A 21923-nucleotide genomic window follows, 5' to 3' on the forward strand; every position below is an offset into this window, starting at 1 on the left:
AAAAAATTTATCAATCTACTATAATCCTCGTCAAGTTCTAATTATTTATAAGTGAACATATACAAAGAGTTTCGTTTGAAACAACAAGAATGTGCAACAAATTCAACACATAAATCTAATCATCGCCAAGATTCGATGTATTATATTCTTCATTGTCACGATCTGCCCCTTCATTCATGCCTCCATTAGCTCCTCTACGCTGATTATCTCCAGCATCCTACAAGAGAACCGAAAGGTTAGTATTGATAAATAAAATATAATGAAATAAATTATATGCAATGCACCTAATCTAAGACAATCAAAGCAACATTAATGAATTACACAGACTAGCTAGCAATAAAGTAAAGAACATTAACAGAATTCAGATATGTGTTCTAAGGTTGACAAAAAAAATTTATAGTGATCCAATCATGCAGATATGTGTTCTAAGGTTGCCAAAAAAATGTCATAGTGATTCAAGCTTGCATATATGTGTTATAAGGCTGTCAAATAAATGTGTTATGTATCACAATCATGCATATATGTGTTATAAGGCAGTAAAAAAAAATCATTGTGGTTCAATCATGCAGATATATGTTTTAAGGTTGTCAAAAAACTTTCATAGTGATTCAATCATGCATATATGTGTTATAAGGCAGTCAAAAAATTTCATAGTGATGAAATCATGCTTATATATGTGTTCTAAGGTTGTTAAAAAACTTTCATAGTGATGAAATCATGCTTATATATGTGTTCTAAGGTTGTCAAAAAACTTTTATAGTGATTCAATCATGCATATATGTCTTAAAAGGCAGTAAAAAAACTTTCATAATGATGAAATCATGCTTATATGTGTTTTAATATTGTCAAAAAACTTTCATAGTGACTCAATCATGCATGTATATGTTATAAGGCAATCAAAAAACTTTCATATTTATGAAATCATTCTTATATGTGTTCTAATGTTGTCAAAAAACTCTCATGGTGATTCAATCATGCATATATGTGTTCTAAGGTTGTCAAAAGACTTTCATAGTGATTCAATCATGCAGATATGTGTTCTAAGGTTGTCAAAAAACTTTCATAATGATTCAATCATGCATATATGTGTTATAAGGCAGTCAAAAAACTTTCATAGTGATGAAATCATACTTATATGTGTTCTAATGTTGTAAAAAAACTTTCATAGTGATTCAATCATGCATATATGTGTTATAAGGCTGTAAAAAAACTTTCATAGTGATGAAATCATGCTTATATGTGTTCTAATGTTGTGAAAAAACTCTCATAGTGATTCAATCATGCATATATGTGTTCTAAGGTTGTCAAAAAACTTTCATAGTGATTCAAACATACATATATGTGTTCTAAGGCAGTCAAAAAACTTTCATAATGATGAAATCATGCTAATATGTGTTCTAAGGTTGTGAAAAAACTTTCATAGTGATTCAATCATGCATATATATGTTATAAGGCAGTCAAAAAACTTTACAAATGATGAAATCATGCTCATATGTGATGAAATCATGCATATACTAGCTTGAAATCTAATGACATGAAACAAATGAAATGAAACTTTCATACCTGACAGGCACCTGCAGACGAAGTTTCCCTGTCCCAAAAAAAGTTGCACAACTCATTGTGGACAACGTCGAAAATGACTTCATGTAAATAGTCACGCACTGTATTCTTAACAAGCTGGCGGACACCATCCTAAGAATTAGCAGGGTCAATCGAACGCTGAAAGTTGATGCTGGCGGGAGAACTCTGAGAGCTCTGGCTGGAGGAGGCAATGACTAGTGTAGTGTTGCTATTATTCCCAAACCCGAACACACGACCCTTTTTTGGTTCACCGGTTGCAGTCACTCATGCTGCAGGATCAAAAGGCAGATGCTGAGTCGAGTCATCGTCATATCACTCTACTATTTGTTGCTCGTATGACTCCTATAAAGTAATGATTACAATATGGATTAATAATTAAGAATTATAATGTTCATGGTAACTTGTCTATTATAATGTTTATTAATACAATAAATACATACCATTATCACTCTCGTCTTCTCTGATACGAACTCTCCCGTACTCTTATGTTTATGTGTTTTAACAAATACATCCTTGTAAGGCACAATGCCTCTTTTTTCTGCTTCCTGCGAGATTAAATGATAAAAAAATCAATTAAAAAGTATGCAACAATACTTATAAATTTGATAATATATATATTGATGAGTTACCATTTTCTCCAGGTGGCTCCCAAAAGTCCTAGATCCACCTGTGTGTAGATGGGTATCGGGTATCTTCGCTCAGTTTTGTGCAGCCTTTGCTGAGCGATTTTGAAATTCATGGCCCGCCCACTTGTCGCACATTGCATCCCAATAATCTCACATAATAGTAGGAGGGTCATGATCCTTCTACTGCAGTGGATCGTCCATCCCACCAGATGTTTTTATTGTTGCAGTCTTCATGTTGTGCAGCATGTCTGCAAATCGACTGACAGACACCTTCTGTCATACCCGCTTCGCATCCTGCTCCTCCTTCATAGTCGCGAAGCGATTCGAAGCCTACGAATAATTTCAGAAAGTTAGTATGCATGACTATAAAAAAAAAAAAATATGAAACACATTAGCTATGATAAATGATTCTATACCAAGAATGAGGACCACAATCTGTCCAACACCTCATTCGGTTACTCTTTCTATTGAGTGATCGGTTCTGAAAGATGTTGAACTAGTGACTGCTTAATTTCTGGTATTACTTCTTATGGCTCAAACCTCGCGCTGCACATGAATTGGTATACATTAACTATCGATATACACTATTTATAAGATAAGTATTGGATAAGTGAAAATGAAATACTTACGGTCAACTATCGATATATACTATTTGAATGAGTCATCGTGTGTCAGACTGAGAAGACCCTGCATCTGGCGTTGTCTCCTGGCATGTATGAATAGCTGGTGTTGGTGGGTCATGTGCAAGCGAAACATCATTTATAGAAAAATGAGTTAAAAATTCACACAGTGCACATTTAAACTAATCAAGTATACAATTAGTTAAATGATATACCTATCGAAGCAACCCGTGAAGATGAAGGCTGAGACTGACTACCACTGGGTGCTAGACCACTGTGACCTTAACAAACCATATTCTAACAAATAAAAATTTTATTTGGATCAGTTACACAACTCTATATCTTCATGGATACATAATCAAATCGAAAATAACTTCATGCAAGCATGCATACAGTCACATCAAACATTACAATACATTCAAATCATTCATATCAAAATAATGTTAAATATGTACATGCAGTAAACACACTCCAATAATCAACTACTACCATGACTGGTATGGAATCCGAACTCAAAAAATAAGAGCATTTCTATTTTCATACATTCAAATCATGCTCAGCATGATCTCCGAACTCTATCAAAGCAGTCCTAGATATCCACAACTAAGTGAGTGTGTGAACAAAAAAGTGTTGCATTCAAGAAATTAAATAACCTATGATGTGCCTGCATCACTTACTTACCACGGATATTTACCCGATTTGTATGTTTTTACCTTTGCATTTTTTTTATTTCTTTTTACATGGCATTTTTAGCCGCATGCGATGTTTAGCACTAAGCATCGCGCAATTAGCTCAGTTACATACCTGCAAAGCACAAATGTACAAACAGAGGATTGGCCTGCGGTGCCTTTTTTATCGGTGTGCCATCGATTGAAATGTAGGCTCATGGCACGATGCGGTGAGGCAAGCAAGGGATTACCATAGCCGTGCACTCTGTGTGCGGTGGATTGCCGCAGCTCGCATGAAGCATCAAAAGTTTGCTGGAACTCTAAAGACGATTACTCGTCTCAGCTTAGCGACCCCAGGTCAGGTGAGGCCACCCGTTGAGTTTAAGCATATCAATATGCAGAGGAAAAGAAACTTACAAGGATTCCCCTAGTAACGGCGAGCAAACCGAGAATAGCTCAGCTTGAGAATCGGTAGGCTTCACCTACCGAATTGTAGTATGTAGAAGCATCTTCACCGATGGAATGGACCCAAGTCCCCTGGAAGGGGGCGCCAGAGAGGGTGAGAGCCCAGTCGTGTCCGGACCCTGTCGTACCACGAGGCACTATCAACGAATCGGGTTGTTTGGGGGTCGTCAACACACAATGGCGTCGGTGCTCAGGGGATGTCGGCGGTGGCACACAACGGTGTCGGTGCTCGAGGGTCATCAGGGGCAGCACACAGTGATGAGAGATGGAGTGAGGGAAGGAGAGTGGCAGACGACAGGCGGCGAGAGAAGGAGGTGAAGGCGAGTGCGGTGGGTGACGGGTGGCGAGAGAAGGAGGATGTGAAGGAGAGTGCAGTGGGCGACAAGCAGCGAGAGGAGGAGGTGAAGGAGAGTGCGACGAGCGATGGGGGCGAGAGAAGAAGGAGGTGAAGGAGAGTGCGGCGGGCGACGGGCGGCGACCGACAGTCGACGGGCGGCGGACGACGGGCGAAGGGCGATGGGCGGCAAAATGAAATAGAAAGAGAAAAGAAAGGAGCCGTTTCCTCTCCTCCTCGCACTCGGGATCAAATCGCTCTGGCTTGAACTTTTGTGGTTCTGGGAAGTTTTGTGGATCTTGAGTTGGCACATGTATTGCCATCCAAACCCATGTTCCCTGCAATTGTGGGAGTAATCTTTAGCAACTTCACAGTAAGAGGAGCTGGTTCTTTTCTCTTGCTTTAAGCAATGGTTAGAAAAATCACAAATATTATGCTTCACATGTTTCCATTTTTCAGGATTATCTTGTTTTAATCACAAAATATTATACTTCACATGCTTCCATTTTTCAGGAACTAATGTTCTCAAAATGATGAATTGGTGTTACACCTTTAAATCATGGTTCAGTTTTTTACTGTAGTTTTATTGAAGGAATGACAAAGGACCTATTAAGTAGGATTGTCTTAGCATCGTGAAGAAATCAAACACGAAGGGAAAAATGTGCCCCAATTTGGGGTGCATGGTGAATGCTCAAACTTTGTGTTACAATGATCAACTATTGTCATATTTTGGCTGATACTGTTTGCACAAATATTATCCATATTTGCGTTTGAAATATTACAAGTTCATAGTTCATACCTTGGGTAGTCTATATCCCCCAATCTCCACCTCTTCCAATGTCTCTCTGGCAACAAGTGGGGAGACAATGTAAAACCGCATGGACTCTTTTACAACCTGCAACACAAGGACGATTAGCTCACATGGTTGTCTTTACGCATCAAGGGTGAATATGGTGGTGTGCATTTTCCGCATACACGTAAAAATTCCAGGGAAAGAAAAAAAAACGGGGGAGGAAGTAAAGTCAATTATCTTCCAAGTGACTAATCAACTTAAATGTGAATGGATATAATTTGAAGTGTAACAAAGTGAATTATCTTACAGTGATAACTTGCTTTCTTCCCTAGTTATACATGGCAGTTATGCTGGAGACAAAAAAATGAAAAAGGCTATAAATATGGACTTCTCACCTGATCAAGGTAAGGAAACTTGTGAAGATCCTCAGCAGTTGGCTCCTGATCATAGGTGCCAAAAGCGTCGATCTCAGCCAACAGCTTCTTCTCTACTTCACGGTGGGCCCCCACTAAATAAACTGCAGTGGACAAAGTGAAAGCAGTTGTAGCTGTCCCAGATAGGAGGTGCTCATAAGCAAGAGCACTGATGTAGTCTTGTGTAAACACCTTTGAGTCATTCTCAAACTTCCTATCACTCAGTAGCACTGACAAGAAGTCCTTGTGTCCCAAATTCTGGCTCATTGATCTCTTCTTTACGATGTCATCCAAACGCTGGCTAAGGATACTATAGGTCAATCTATATCGCCAGTCGGCTGTTCCTGGTATCCACTCGAGGATCCGCTTAACCGGATATTGCAGAATTGGAAGGAAAAGTCCTAGGAGGGCTGAAGAAGTTGCATTGAAGTTCATCTTGAGTGATGTGGTAGCGTAGATGTGGTTGTTGATGAACTCTGATATTTCTTTGTCAACATTGGCACTGTTGCTTGTGAGCCCAAAATCGACTCCAAATGCAGCCTTTCCAATGACATCGTTTGCTAGTTTGAGGGAGAAGTCAGAGAAATCTATGTCATTGTCTTCTTTGTTTGTGAAGCTGAGTGCTGCATTTTGTATGATATGGTTCATTGCAGGTACTAAGCTTGCTAGATGGGAAGGTTAGTAGATGGCAGTTATCGTGCTTCTCATTGTAGACCATCTTGTATTCCTGAAATCAACCATAAAATTAAGAACAGGGTGTTCAAGCTCCACTCATTCTTGTGGTGAGCCAACCCGAACTTGAGCTCATGGCAGGCCTGAGTTCAGTAAAGCTGAGTTTGAGTTGGCTCATTAACGAAGAACATGCACTTTTTTAAAATTGAAAATAATACCAATTGGACTCTAAACCTGAGCCGGCTAAAACTGGCCGATTACAAAGTAAATACATTATTTCAAAGCTGTGAGCAAAACCATTTGAACTATAAAACATATTGCTTGTAAGCCAAACATTTCAACCATCTACACTCTTTGATACAAAAATATATTAATTGCTAGTTGACGAGCCTCAACGAGTCGAGTTGAGCTGAGCCGAGCATTCGTTGTTTGTGTTTGGCTTGCTGACCCCATTCCACAAGTTTGAACAAGCTCTTTAGGAGCCAAACATGAGCTGAGCCACAAGCGGCATGATCTTTTAAGCATTTTAAGTTGGCGATTTTACCTAACTACGAGGTGACCATATATGCATATAATTTAATTGTATTAGTTTACAAATATTAAGGTATAGAATGCAAAATTAATGAAGGTAAATAATGTAAAATTGATGAAAGTTACGCAATCAAAAGCCTCCATCTTCAAAAAAAATAAAATTATTAAATCCACTTCATCTACAAATTAAGGTATAGGATATATATAATGCATGTTAAGGTAAATGTGTTACGCGCATACCTGGTACAGAAGAGACTCTTCATATGCAGATGAGACGTCGAAAGGCAAGAAGGAATGCTTCGGTTCGGCATGGATTTGAACTTCTTTATGCCAACTTCTCTGCACAATTCTGCACTCGCCACAATTATCAGTGGCTGCCTTCCCAAATGAAATCTGCATAAAGTATACCAAGATATCAAGATATTTCTGGCACTTTGAAAACTTTGGGCTGCTAGAACCGTCATTATAACGGTACAATCTATGTGGTTAATTAGATTGAGTCGATACAACTTGCACCTATGATTTCTAGCTCATTAGTTTCTTACCTTCGTTAGTAGCAAATATTTTCCCATAGATAAAAAGATGTTGAAGTTCATCGGAGCTTGTAAGGCATTAGGTGAATCATGACCAAGTTCTTGAACTGTGTTGTTTCATGTTTCAGGTGACAACTTATTCGTATCTAGTCAATAGAATTCCCTATTTCAATGTTTGAGCAGTTGAGACTAGTCAACAAATCAACAATAGAAACACCATTAGTTGCACCATATGCATAATTTCAGATATTAGCCCAAATGCTTGACACGATGTATCTGAATACAACTTGGCTTTGACTCACTGTGTCTGCCACTTTCCACTTGCTTTTGTTTAGTATGGAGGCTATGTAACCTGCTTTCTCATTGATGTCACCTTTGAAATGATATGCACCTAGCTAGCATAATATGCTGCAAGTGGATGCTCTAGTAAAGATTCAAAAGTCATTATCAACAGAGATGCAGTGCATGCCCTGACATCATCACGAGCCACTCTATGCATCAAAAGGCCACTAGGGTTCCTCACACCTGATAGGTGGGTTGGCTGAACGCTTGGAGGTTGATAGTTCGATACCTTAGGTGCAATCTTTGGCTGCAACGCCAAAGTCAAATGGAAAACTATCCCGAGTGAGTAGAGGGAGAGTATCCATAGAGTTTTACACTCTGGGCACCGGTTAATGTGAAACCTTATGGGCACGTTTGGAAGGACTCAGAAAAAGAAAATTTTGCTTGATAACTTTTCTAAATGAAAAGTTTTTGCTGCAGGAGAAAAACACAGTGCTGAGCTTATGAAAAGTTGAGAGAAAGAGAAAGAGAGTCCACAAGCCCCTTCTCACAGAGAGGGAGAGAGAGAGAGAGAGAGTCATTCGGAGGTGGTTGGACCAAAGAGAGAGAGAGAGAGATCTGAAAATGGTGGTGGGCAGCTCTTAGAGAGAGGTGGTTCCACCAAATAGAGGAAGAGGGGTGGTCGACCGTGCCTGAGAGAGAGAGAGAGAGAGAGAGAGAGATATGAAAATGGTGGTGAATAGGAGGAAGATAAAGATGGAGGAAGCTCTTGTGGCAATTGCCCTCATGCAACAAAAAAATGATAGGAAAAATTCTTCTACTCCCCGGGTGGAGGAATTTTTCCTATAAAAAATCAAACTTTTTAGAAAAAATCTCTACTTGGAATGATTGGAAAAGTTGTCATTTTTCCTTTCCTACTAGCATTTTTTTACCATTTTTCTATCTTACCAGTACAAAAAAAAAAAAGGTGAAACAGGAAAAGAAAAAAAAAGACTTCAAGTGAAATGGTTTTCTGCATGGTAACAGATGATGCAAGACGAAGGACGAGATCAAATATTTATATCACAAAGCCCAGCCTTTTGCTTTGGCTTTAGTGTAAGAAAAATGACCATATTTACAAACCATAATATTTTCACTTAGAATTGTTGGAGTCCAAGTTGTTGACGTCATTCACATGATGCCATTGATGTCCCAACTTTAAGTAAAAAAAAAAAAAATCATGTCGAGGAACACTAGCAGAGACTCGGGTCACTTAATGAGCCCACCTCCCTGTGATGTAAACCCCAAGTGGGGTCACCGACATCCAAGCTCTTATGAAGCCCACCAGTTAAAGACACCCGCACACCTAGTGAGAGTCGAACCTGGTCAGCACCTTCTGGTGAGGCCTGCTGCCACTTGGGCAACCAGAGTGGGGTGCAGGCCCGCCCGCCTATTATTGGAAATGCATGAAAGTCATACAAAATTGGTGCAATACAACCAAGAGATAAATTTTGTCTCACATGTAACCATTTAGAGTAGTTAATGGATATCAATTATGTTATTTTTCTCATTTTTTAAAGAAGAAAGATAAAGATGGTGGTCTTTATGATCAGAGCATAAACAAGCACGCAACATAAAAACTGTTACTACAAATTAGCATTACAAAATAAAAGTTTTCTTTGCCTTTCGACAAAAAAATAAGTGTTTTCATTGTTAGATGAGCATGTGTAACAATGTTTATCAACATAATCATCATCATCATCCCTTTTTTGGCTCAAATCACCACACAAGCTCAATTCCAAGACCTAAAGAATCTGCAAAATTGCCCAACCCAAACTATAATCATGAGTGAAGGTAAAGTGAATTGGGGTCAGTTAAGTACATATGACAAAACTCGTTATTAAGCTATTAATCATTATCTATTTTGATAGAATAGAGACAACACATTTTGTCCAAAATGTGTGTTTACATATAGTGGTAACATTGGTGCATTTTGGTTGTTAAAATGCTAATGCATATCTCACCAATGGTCGCTTTGAGCTTGTGGCAGGTCACATGTGATCATTTTTACATTATAGGGTTTGAGCATTGGCTTGCTCCTCTTCAAAAGTCTAAAACACATGCTAACATCCAAAGGAAAACAAAATACTAAGAAAAATCCGAACATGCATATATATACCTGTATATAGGTCCATACTTCTTTTTAAGGAGACTGAACAGACCAAGGCCATGCTTAGAAAGTAAGGGCAGGTGCCCAAGGATTGGGGTTGCAGGAGGACCAGGAACATGCCTTACTCTCCATGAAGGCGCATAGTAGTAAGTAAAAAGAGTGAATATAACGAGGGCCAGTCCAGTGAAGATAAAGGAGTAAGTAGGTGCCATCACCAACCATTGCCACACATCTGCTAGTGGCACCAAACTTCCCCCTATGGTTGCCATATACTCAACACAGACCACCAAACTAGAAATTAAGGAAACAAAGAGTGGATCGCTAGAAGAGGATGCAAGGAAACCCTGAACACCATTACTTAAATACAAGAGCTTCCCACTTCCTCCTTTTGTCCTTTCTTTCAGCATGCAGTGTGGAACATTTCCAGCCTAGATGCCCAACGCTATTATAATATTAAGGATGTTTTGTTTGCTGCGATGCAATGCACCGATAAAGACTTCACTTTACTTTGGGTCATGTCAACCAGTGTAATCAAGGAAATGCTGGTTGAAGATTCCTATGGTCTGTTTAGCACTAGAAAACACAAGTCATGAGGGCCCCCCTGAATTGTAGACCAGTTTTCCACCGTTCATGCCTTTAATCTGTTGGTTCAATAATACAACTCAATTCATGCCTTTAATCTGTTGGTTCAATAATACAACTCAATCATGCATGCTTAACGTGTCTCTTAGAGCGCAAGCGCGCACATACATATATATGGTACTATCCAGATCATGTTTTTTTAATGAAAAATATGATCTTTTAGCTTGAATATTTATGAATATAGTAGATCATCAGTTTTCAAACTTTATAAAAACCTAACCAGATGTCAAAATTAGACGATTGAAGAGATTATTCTTATAGAATCAAGCATGTAGAACATATATGTATGGTCAGATTTGAGAAAAACATTAAAAAAAAGCCCTTCATTTGCTCAGTAAGCTGGCGATAGGCACATATCAGATTAGGCAGCTGCTCTCTCTCTCTCTCTCTCTCTCTCTCTCTCTCTCTCTCTCTCTCTCTCTCTCTCTCTATCTATCTATCTATCTATCTATATATATATATATATATATAGCACTCTGAGTCACTATAAAAAACAAATCAGTTTCCCATGTAAAATTATGTTTTAAATTTAGGTGCATTGAGGAATATATGTTAATTTTTGAAGTCCGTCAAAACCTACACACACAACACAATCCTAGGAACTAAAATACGTTCTTTCACCAAACAAACCATGTAAATCGATGCCTCAAGACTTGATTATCAAAAGAATCAAAAGCCACATCATGTGGGCCCCCTTGAAATGCAAACAAATTTTGCACCATCCGTTCCATTGTTGCTTCAATAGTGCGACACAAGTGTGCACCATCCATGCATATCTTTGTTGGTTCAAAATTGCAACTCAGTTATGCAGTGGGTAAGAAAAGGAAGGGGCAATGATTATGCATAAGTTTGCGCTATGTTTCAAGGAATCTTGATGTTCCCCACTTCCAAGAGGGAAAGGTATGGATATTGGAATAACAAATTAACAATAGCATCAGTTTTTTCTTAAGCGTATATATGCAATTAACATCCCATTAAGTCTGTGATTTTGTATCACTTCATTCTTCCCATTGTCCCTCATGAAGCCTCTTTAAGAACAGATTGTCTCCTCCCTCGTTGTAGAGCGGGGGTTGCAGTCTAACTCCTAACTAGTGGTTTTTCAATAGTGACTAAGGATGTTGGATGAGAGAGAGGGATTTTGGTAAAATAAATCATAAACATAATATAATTTTGCACCTTGAATTGCAGATATAATTTGCACCTTCCATGCATTTGTTGGTTCAATAGGGCTGGTACATGAGTCGAACAAACCATACAAATGACATTCAAGCTAGCTCAAGCACATTTCTGTAGCGAGCTGAGCCAAGCTTGAGCTCATAGCCCGGTCAAATTAAATGGTCCAAGCTCGAGTTGGCTCCTTAACAAAAAACCCACGTTTTAAAATTGAAAGTAACAGAAATTGGATCCTAAATTTATTGAGCCAAGCTCAAACCAGCTCATTTACAAAAATAAACACATTGTTTCAAAGTTGTAAGCAATAGGATTTGAACTCTAGACTTATTCCTTGCAAGCCAATTACTTCAGCGGAGCTTATTTCATGAGTTTGAATGAGCTCTTTAGGAGCCCAACACAAGACAAACCTTGAGCAGCTCGTCTCGTTTCTAAGCTTATCTCCTAACTGATTTGTTTTTTATAGTGACTCAGAGTGCTATATATATATATATATATATATATAAAGAGAGAGAGAGAGAGAGAGAGAGAGATGGGTCTGTGTTAAACCCATTTGGTGCTAAATCGGAGCTAAATCACATTGACCATACATCGTACACATTGATGGACGTCCAGCATGCAAAAATCATGTTTTTGACCTTTACTGACGTTTTTCATTTTTTGCACGCTGACCATCCATCAACGTGTACAATGGATGGTCAGCGCGTTTTAGGTCCGATTTAGCACCAATATGGTTTAGCACGGATCCATTACTCTCTCTCTCTCTCTCTCTCTCTATATATATATATATATATATATATATATATAGAGAGAGAGAGAGAGAGAGAGAGGTGGTAGCTGCTAGCGATTTTTCTTGCTAACCAGGTCTTTTAAGGATTTTTTCATGTTTTTGTTAAATTTAACCATACAGATGTGTTTGACATGGTCAATTTATTGTTAAATTTCATGCTGGATCATGTTTTTTAGAAAAAAATATGATTTTTTATGCCTTAAATATTTATGAAAATATTAAACTGACCTTTTAAAAATGTACCTGCATATCAAAATTGGATGATGCAAGAGTTGATTCTTATAAAAGCAAGTGTGTATAACACATCTATATGGTTGGATTTAAGGAAAACATGGAAAAAACCTTCAAAGGCCTGGTTAGCTGGTGGTTAGCTTGTACCACATTCTCTCTTTATATATATACACAAATGAATCATCAACTTAGTGACAGACAAGAAAGTAATACCCCAAACCCACCATGAAAAATTGAACCATCAACCTAGTGGAAGGAAAAAAAAAAACATCCCAACCCCACCAGGCACTTGCTTTAGGTGAAATGAACCATCAACCTAGTGACACCCTGAGGCCACTCTTGCCTTGCCACTATCAACCAACATGCTGTCAACCTTGTATGTGATAATTGACCGGTCATATCAACTAAATGGACCCCTAGGATGTGCTCTTGGAATTTCTACCATACCTAGATGCTGTCATGATAGTAAGAAAGTGCCATGCTGTCCCAAGTTGGCTATAATTTTTCACTCCACCTTCCTCTTTTCACAAAAAAGTCTGTCAAGCCTTCCTTCATATAAAGAGATGTTCATGGGAAGGTCATGCTGGTAAGACTTTTCAAAAATACGTTTTGGTACTAAAAATCTTTTAAGAAAACTATAAAGATTTTATTTAATGAGACTAAAACGGATCAAAGTGATAAAAAGATAGTCAATGGTCAAAGTCAAACCAAATCAAGACCAAACAAAAGTAAGTCGAGCTGAACCCGGCCAATTCCAAAACCAAATACAAGTCCAAAGCCAAAGCCAATTCTACACGTTTTAAACCCTTTGGATTTTTCAAAAGGGAATAAACAAATTTCAAAAAGTGAAATTTTCCTCAAAAAATCATTTTCCAAAACTTAGGTAAAATAGATGGGTTTTTTGGCCAACAAGCAGGATTTCAAGAACATAGAATTTTGAGCCAAAATGACAGCATCTGACGGCGTACTTTTTTTCCATAACAGAGCTGAAGGATTAAGGCCTCCTCATGATATAAAAGAGAATCAACCCAGTTTGGAGGTCTATACCCCCGGACTATACAATCACCCTCCTGTGGGACAAGCAAAAGTAGACAAACAAATAGACAAGGATTACAACTAGTAGTGAAAAAAGGATCAAAAAGGTGGCTGAACGCAGGGAATCTAGAATCAACCGGATGGGGGGCTTGTGAAATATTGTTGAGGCATGATATCCATAGTTTGTTATTATTGGAAATGGAAATAGATTTTGCTGATGGACTAACATGATCAAAGATCTGACCTGACTAGAGAATTCCGACATAATCATATTAGATTATGAGTATTGCACTCCCGCAACAATGAACTGACCTGATCAGGTTTGAACAATAAAAAGAAAGTTTTGTACCTAAAGTAGTACTTGCAGAAGTGATCTGTATATCAACAAACTTGAGAGGCTTGATAGTGAGAATCCGATCCCGCTAACTGGCCTAGATCCAATCAAGGATGGCACCAAGCAAAACAATTCAAATAATTCAAATAAGAGAAATATGAATACGATAAGATGAGCTGATTATGGTGCCATATAGAAGATAAAACAAATCTCAATTAAGAGATAATTTCCATCTATATGCCTTTTGTTTAGGAGATTATCTTTGGTAACTTCTTGATGCAAATTTCCAAAACTTACTCTACTGTAACTATTATTTATACAATGAAAAGCTCCCCATTGAATCTCAGTGAACCATGTAATTATCGTGCTCTTTACCTTTCCTTGTGTGTGTTATGCTATCAGAGCAACTCTCTTGGTAGTGTATCTCTAATCATATTCATGGCTTCACCCTCTTAACAACAATGTTGTTCCAACACTAATGGTTCATCCAAGTATCCCCTACCCAAATGTGGCTAATTTTGTTACTCTAAAATTCAGTCGCATGGATTTTTTGTTATGGAGGGCCCAACTTCTTGGACACATTGAGAACCAAGATTTTTGTTACTCTAAAATTCAGTCGCATGCATTACGAATGTCTTGTTGTTTTATCACATTAGGGTAGGTTTGTCTTTCTACCCCGCCATCGTGTAACTTTCCTATTTTTTTATTTCATATGATCAACCTCTTATTGTCGCCATCACCAGAGTACTAGCCGTTGAACATCGTATCTTGTGATTCACACTTTCACATGATCTTGTTGAACACGACACCATGTATGCATCAACATATATGTTTATTTTTTGGGTTGTTTTGTCTTCTTATACCTCAACTCTGTAGTCGTGGTATTTATACATTTTCGCAGACCCTTTTCTCATGCAACTTATTATAAAAGTACTTGTTGGAGTCGAAAGTCACACTCAATTCGCATTACCGGATTAAAATATGCTCAAAACTCACATGGTTTATGTTAGAGATTCATCGATTATAACTAACAAAACATTGTGCCTTGTCACAATTTCAGATTTTGTCAACAGAACATCATGTCTTCTAACACACAATTTCAGGGGTAGTTTTGTCTTCCTATCCCACCACTATGTAATCGTTGTATTTATATCCTTCTGCAAACCCTTCTCTCAAGCAACTTATTATAAAAGTACTTGTTCGAGTCGAAAGTCTCACGCAATTGTCACTACCAAATTAAAGTATGTCAAAATCCATATGCATTATGTAATTTGAGTTTCACTGATTATAACTAATAAAACATTGTGTCTTGTCACACACAATTTCATATTCCGTCAATATAACATCGTTTCTTGTAACACACAATTTCACATTTTGTCTTGTTGAAGATGATATCATTACCGTATCATTGTTTTTTCACGTTGGTTTAGGTTTGTCTTTCTACCCCGCATTCGTATAACCACTTTATTTCTCTTATTTCGCCCGGTCAATCACTAACACCAACCATCAACAAAATACTTGTTCTTGAACATCATCTCCTATCATTCACACTTTTACGCTTTATCTTGTTGAACATGGCGTCATGTCAACATCAATATCATTTTTCAGTTTGGGGAAAGTTTTGTATTTTTACCCCACCGGTGTATAGACTTGTTGTTTATCACTTTTTGCATGTTTTTTTGGATGCTAGTCAACAATATGAGTACAAGTTGAAAACGATTGCATCAAAATTAAAGTATAATGAATACCCACATGCGTTATATTGTTAAGTTTCAAACTATAAGTAACTTAACATGATACCTTGTCAATGACACTTCCATATTTCATCTAATCGTACATGGCATTATAAATGCCTTTCTTATTGTTTTGTCAAACAGGGACAGGTTTGTGTTTTTATCCTGGCAACGTGTACGATTCTAATTTCGCTCAATTGATTTGGTCAAACTCTAACAATATCCTTCACCAACGTATGTGTTGGTCAACATCATATCGTGCCATCCATATTTTCAAACTTTTTCGTGTTGACCACAACGCCTTGTACACCCGACATACATATCTACTTCAAGGGTAATTTTTGGTTTTTTCCCCCACCATCGTGAAGTCCTTGTTCAAGACAATAGACCTGCTTAGTTCGCTAATGATAATTAATGTTGGTGAAAACCCACAAACATCGTATAGTTAGAGTTACAACGACAATAAGTAATTGAACATCGTATCGTGTCACTCACACTTTCATATTCCATCTGGTTGAAGATGGCACTATGAATGGCTTTATGTTTATTTCACATATAAGGATAGGTTCGTCTTTTCACACTACCACCATAAGGTTAGGTTTGTCAATGTCTTGTTGCTGAAAATCATATTGTGTCATCAACATTTTCACAATTGTTCTTGTTGCCGACAATTTTGGTCGTGGTGAAGATGACATCATAAATACCCTATCACAGATTTCTCACAAAGGGGTACGTTTGTATTTCTATCCCGCCTTCGTGTAGCCAACTTATTTCTCTTATTTCGCCTAGTCAATCACTAACTACAACGATCACCAAAAGATTTGTTCTCGAACATCATCGCCTATCATGTAAGTTTCCAATTTCTCTTACTGAACATTGTCACTCACATTTTCATATTTCATCCTGTTGAAGATGGCATTATGAATGTCTTGTTGTTTTCTCACATAAGGGTAGGTTCGTCATTCTACCCTGCCATCGTGCAGCTCTCCTATTTTTTTTATTTGATATGTTCAAGCTCTTGTTGTAGCCATCACCAGAGTACTAGCCGTTGAACATATTTTCTTGAGATTCACACTTCCAATGAACATCTTATCTTGTGATTCAGACTTCCACACGATCTTGTTGAACACGACACCAAGTATGCATCAACATACAAATTTATTTCAGGGGTAGTTTTGTCTTCCTATACCTCCACTCTGTAATCGTGGTATTTATATATTTTCGCAGACCCTTTTCTCGTGCAACTTATTATAAAAGTACTTGTAAGAATCGAATGTCACACACAATTCGCATTACCAAATTAATGTATCCTCAAAACCCACATGGTTTATGTTGTTAGAGTTTCATCGATTATAACTAACAGAACATTGTGTCTTGTCGCACAATTTCAGATTTCATCCATAGAACACCATGACTTGTCACACACAATTTCACATTCTGTCTTGTTGAAGATGACATCATGAATACCCTATTATTGTTTTTCCACGTAGGGGTACGTTTGTCTTTCTAGCCTACCTTCATGTAGCTACCTTATTTCTCTCGCTTCCCCCGGTTAATCACTAACAGTAGCCATCACCAAAATACTTGTTTTTGAACATCATCTCCTGTCATTCACACTTTTACGCTTTATCTTGTTCAACATGACGTCAACCAATACTTGTTGCCTTGTTATTGTATTGTCATACCGGGATAGGTTTGTCTTCTTACCCTGCTAACATGTAGCTTTCAAATTTCTCTAATTTCATCGGGTCAATCTATAACAATATCCAACAACCACGTAATTGTTGTTTAACATTATATCGTGTCATCCACATTTTCAAACTGGTTCTTACCGACCATAACACCATGTATACATCAAAATAGAAATCTACTTTTAGGGTAGTTTTGTCTTTTTGCCCAAACCATCTTGTAGTCTTTATTAGAGACGAGAGACCCTGAAGGTTCGCTAATGATAATTAAAGTTTGGTGAAAACCCACAAACATTATATAATTAATGTCTTAAGGATAATAACTAATTGAGCATCCGATCTTGAGACTCACATCTTCATTTTCCATCTTCTTGAAGATAGAATTATGAATGTTTTTTTGTTCTTTTCTCATGTAAGGGTAGGTTTGTTTTTATACCCCACCATCGTGTAGATCTCTTATTTTTCTTATTTCATATGGCCAGCATCTTATTGTAGTCCTCATGAGAGTACTAGTTGTTAAACATCATACCTTGTGATTTAGATTTTCACATGATCTTGTTGAACACGACACCATGTATACATCAACATATATATCCATTTCAAGCGTAGTTTTGTCTTCCTACCCCTCCACTTTATAGTCATGGTATTTATATCTTTCTACGGACCGTTTACTCATAAAACTTATTATAAAAGTACTAGTTGTAGTCAAAAGTCTCACTCAATTCACACTACCAAATTAAAGTAAGTTCAAAACCCATATAGTTTATGTTGTAAGAGTTTCATTGATTATAACTAACAGAACATTGTTTCGTGTCACATACAATTTCACATTCCGTCAATAGAACATCATGTCTTGTCACACACAATTTCACACTTTGTCTTATTGAACATTATATCATCAATACACTATCATTGTTTTCTCAGATGAGAGTATGTTTGTCTTTCTACATCGCATTCGTGTTGCCACCATATTTCTCTCATTTCGCCCGATTAATCACTAACAGCAGCCACCACCATAATACTTGTTCTTGAACATCATCTCCTACCATTCATACTTTTACGCTTTATCTTGTTGAACATGGCGTCATATAAACATGAGCATCTTTTTTCAGCTCGTGGCAGTTTTGTATTTTTACCCCACCGGTGTGTAGACTTGCTATTTATCACTTTTTGCATACTAGCTATCAATAATGATAGTGTAGCCACCCTATTTCTCTCATTTCGGCGAATCAATCACCAACAACAGCCATCACCAAAATACATGTTCTCGAACATCATCTCCCATCACCACTTTATATTGTAAGAGTTTCAAGTTATAAGTAACTTAATATCGTACCTTGTCAATGATACTTCCACATTTCATCTTGTCATAAATGGCATTATCAATGCCTTTCTTATTGTTTTGTCATACGAGGATAGGTTTGTCTTTTTACCCTGCCACCATGTACCTTTCTAATTTCTCTCATTTCATCCGATCAATCTCTAACAATATCCATCACCAAACGTACGTCTTGCTTAACATCATGTCGTGTTATACAGATTTTCAAACTTTTTCTTGGTGACCACAATACCTTGTATACATCGACATAGATATCTACTTCAGGGGTGGTATTTTCTTTTAAACCCCACCATCGTGAAGTCTTTAATGGAGAAGATAGACCTGCTTAGCTCGCTAATAATAATTAAAGTTCGGTAAAAACACCCAAACATTATATAGTTAGAGTAATAAGTAACTAAACATCGTATCTTGTCACTGACACTTTCATATTTCATCTGATTGAAGATGGCAATATGAATGGCTTCCTGTTTTCTCATGTAAGGATAGGTTTGTCTTTTACAACACCACCATCAGGGTAGTTTGTCAATGTTCTTGTAGCTTCATATCATATTGTGTTATCGATATTCTCACACTTGTTCTTGTTGACCACAACACTGTGTATACATCGACATAGATATCTACTTCAAAGGTATTTTGTTTTTTTACCCCTAACATCTTGTAGTCTTTATTGGACACGAGAGACCCGCTAAGTTTGCTAATGATGTGAAAACTCACAAACATCATATAGATAGAGTTTCAAGTATAATAAGTAACTTAACATCATATCTTATCATTCACACTTTTATATTTCATATTGTTGAAGATGGCATTATGAGTAGCTTGTTGTTTTCTTACGTAAGGGTAGGTTTGTCATTTTACCCCACCACCCTATAGTTCTCCTATTTTTATTATTTTATTTGGTCACATAGTTATCAAAGACATTTGTATTTCATCTTATCGTAAATTGCATTATTAATGCACATTATTGTTTTTTTATACAGGGATAGGATTGTAATTTTACCCAGATGTCGTGTAGCACTCACATTTCTCTCATTTCAGTTATTTAATCTCTAACAAAATCCACAACCAATGTACTTCTTGCTCAACAATATATAGTATCATCCACATTTTCACACTTGTTCTTGTTGACCACAACAACATGCATATATCGACATAGATATCTCTTCCAGGGGTAGTTTTACCATTTTACCCCTACCATCATGTAGTGCGCGTTGGAGATGAGAGACAGACTAAATTCATTAATGAAAATTAAAGCCTAGTGAAAATCCCCAAACATATTATACAGTTAGTGTTTAAAAGATAATAAATAACTTATCGTATCTTGTCACTCACACTTTCATATTTCATCTTGTTGGTTCAAAGATGGCATTATGAATGTGTTGTTTTCAAACATAATGATTGGTTAGTCATTTTACCCCGCCATCGTGTAGCTCTCTAATTTTTATTATTTCATATGATCAACCTCTTATTGTAGTTATCACGGGAGTACTAGTTGTTGAACATCATACCATGTGATTCACACTTCCACATGATCATGTTGAACACGACTCCAATGAATATAGCAACATACATATCCAATTTCAAGGGGAGTTTTGTCTTCCAATCCCACCACTCTATACTCATGGTATTTATATCTTTCTGCAAACCCTTCTCTCATGCAACTTATTATAAAAGTACTTGTTCGAGTCGAAAGTCCCACGAAATTGGCACCACCAAATTAAAGTATGTTAAAAACCCACATGCGTAAGGTAATTTGAGTTTCACTGATTATAATTAACAGAACATTGTGTCTTGTCCTACACAATTTCAAATTCCGTCAATAGAACGTGTCTTTTAACAGACAATTTCACATTCTGTCTTGTTGAAGGTGATATCATGAATACCCTATCATTGTTTTCTCACATAAGGTTAGGTTTGTCATTCTACCAAGCAATAGTGTAGCCACCTTATTTCTCTCATTTCGCTCGGTCAATCACTAACACCCACCATCAACAAAATACTTGTTCTCGGACATCATCTCCTATCATTCACACTTTTATGCTTTATCCTGTTGAACATGGCGTCATGTAAACATCAACATCGTTTTACAGTTCAGGGGTAGTTTTGTATTTTTACCCCACCGGTGTATAGACTTGTTTATCACTTTTTGCAAGTTTTTTTGCATACTAGTCATCAATAAGAGTACTCGTTGGAAACGATCGCATCAAAATTAAGGTATGGTGAATACCCACGCGTTATATTGTTAAACTTTCAGGTTATAACTTAACATGGTTCCTTGTCAATGACACTTCCATATTTCATCCTGTGGTACATGGCATTATGAATGCCTTATTGTTTTGTCTTACAAGAATGGGTTTGTGTTTTTACCCTGCCACCGTTTACCGTTCTAATTTCCCTCAATTCATTTGGTTAATCTCTAACAATATCAATCACAAACGTAAGTGTTGGTTAACATCATATCGTGCAATCTACATTTTCAAACGTTCTTGTTGACCACAATGCCTTTTATACCTTGACATAGATATCTACTTCAAGGGTAGTTTCCGCTTTTTACCCCCACCATCGTGAAGTCCTTGTTGGAGACAATAGACCTGCTTAGTTCGCTAATGATAATTAAAGTTTGGTGAAAACCCACAAACATCGTATAGTTAGAGTTACAACGATAATAAGTAACTGAACATCGTATCTTGTCACTCACACTTTCATATTCCACCTGGTTGAAGATGGCATTATAAATGGATTTATGTTGATTTCTCATATAAGGATAGATTCGTCTTTTTACACTACCAACATAAGGTTGGGTTTGTCGATGTCTTGTTGCTTAAATCATATTGTGTCATCAACATTTTCACAATTGTTCTTGTTGACGACAATTTCAGTGTTCGTGAAATTGACATCATGAATACCTTATCAATGTTTTCTCACACAGGGGTACGTTTGTCTTTCTACCCTGCCTCTGTGTAGCCAACTTATTTTTCTTATTTCACCTAGTCAGTCACGCACAGTTTCATATTTCATCTTTTTGAAGATGGCAATATGAATGTCTAGTCGTTTTCTCACATAAGGATAGGTTTGCCATTCTACCCTGTTATCGTTTAGCTCACCTATTTTTTTTATTTCATAAGGCCAAGCTCTTATTGTAGCCATGACCAGAGTACTAGCCGTTGAACATCTTATCTTGTGACTCACACTTCTACACGATCTTGCCGAACACGAAAACATGTATGCATCAACAGACATCTATTTCAGGGGAAGTTTTATCTTCTTATACCTCCACTCTGTAGTCGCGGTATT

At 37.2% G+C, this 21923-nt stretch overlaps 1 long non-coding RNA gene and 1 pseudogene across 1 annotated transcript; both read right to left on the bottom strand.

Moving 5' to 3' along the window:
* On the bottom strand, positions 1 to 2515 carry LOC149835759 (uncharacterized). The gene is made up of 2 exons (XR_016432651.1): positions 1564 to 2515; positions 1 to 217 (listed from the first exon to the last, which is right to left on the bottom strand). It is a non-coding gene; the product is annotated as an uncharacterized LOC149835759 (long non-coding RNA).
* A 1108-nt stretch (positions 2516 to 3623) lies between these two features.
* LOC149835760 (cytochrome P450 711A1-like) lies at positions 3624 to 10074 on the bottom strand (annotated as a pseudogene).
* Between the last annotated feature and the right edge of the window lie 11849 nt (positions 10075 to 21923).

Source organism: Nuphar pumila, chromosome 6, assembly GCF_984573655.1.
Source record: "Nuphar pumila chromosome 6, dmNupPumi1.hap1.1, whole genome shotgun sequence".
Taxonomy (NCBI): domain Eukaryota; kingdom Viridiplantae; phylum Streptophyta; class Magnoliopsida; order Nymphaeales; family Nymphaeaceae; genus Nuphar; species Nuphar pumila.